We start from the raw sequence: 1,110 nt of genomic DNA on the forward strand, positions 1-1,110 counted from the left end.
TATAAGTATTGGATTTTAAACATATTTTCTTAATGGAAAAACCACTAACCATATGTCTCTGAGCACTCAAAGCTCAAAAATAACAATGAGACATATATACAGTACAATTTAATTTACAGACCAAAATGTAGACAAATCAGGCTGCACACAGTGGATTTTTTGATTACATGAGACCTATTATTCCATGGATTTCACATGCTGATTCACCAGTTTCTTTACAGCTTTCTTAATATGGTTATTTCTCAGTGTGTAAATGGCTGGATTCAGGAGAGGAGTGATTACTGTGTAAAACACAGCTAGAAACTTGTCCACCCACGTGATGCTGACTGGCCACAGATAGATGAAGATGCAGGGTCCAAAGAACAACACCACCACTGTGATGTGGGAAGTACAGGTAGAGAGCGCCTTTGAGGTACCCCCTTTAGAGCGAAGGCGCACAGTTACTAGGATATAGGTATAGGAGATCAGCAAAACAATGAAGCAAGTTGTTGCCAAAATACCACTGTCTGCATTTATCAGCATTCCCAAAGTATTAGTGTCCATGCAGGCTAATTTAAGCACTAAAGGAATATCACAGAAAAAGCTGTCCACTACTCTGGGACCACAGAAGGGCAGCTCCAAAATCATAAACAGTTGACTCATGGCATGCACGAAGCCAATGATCCATGATATCAGAACTAGCCAGATGCACTTTTGTCTGTCCATGATGCTGGAATAATGGAGTGGTTTGCAGATGGCCACATAACGGTCATAGGCCATTGTCACAAGAAGCACCATCTCATTCCCTGCAAAGAAATGCACACAGAGGATCTGGCTCATGCAACCCCCAAAGGAAATGGTCTTCTTGTCCTTTAGGAGGTCTGTGGTCAGTTTAGGGGTGGTGACTGAGGAAAGGCAGAAGTCAACAAAGGAGAGATTAGCCAACAGGAAGTACATGGGGGAATGGAGATGGGGGTCAGTGATGATTAATAGCATGACAAAGAGGTTGCCCACCATGGTCATCAGGTAGAGTATGGAGAATGACAGGAAGAGGAAGATCTGCAGCTCCTTTGAGTTACAAAGTCCCTGAAAAATGAACTCATGCACCACAGACTGGTTTGCTTCTTCCAT

General features: G+C 42.7%; 1 pseudogene across 1 annotated transcript; it reads right to left on the bottom strand.

Moving 5' to 3' along the window:
* Nucleotides 1–235: 235 nt before the first annotated feature.
* On the bottom strand, nucleotides 236–1,110 carry LOC306653415 (olfactory receptor 4K15-like; annotated as a pseudogene). Its single transcript has one exon. The product of its transcript is annotated as an olfactory receptor 4K15-like (transcript).

Source organism: Sciurus vulgaris (assembly GCF_902686455.1).
Source record: "Sciurus vulgaris genome assembly, chromosome: 2".
Taxonomy (NCBI): domain Eukaryota; kingdom Metazoa; phylum Chordata; class Mammalia; order Rodentia; family Sciuridae; genus Sciurus; species Sciurus vulgaris.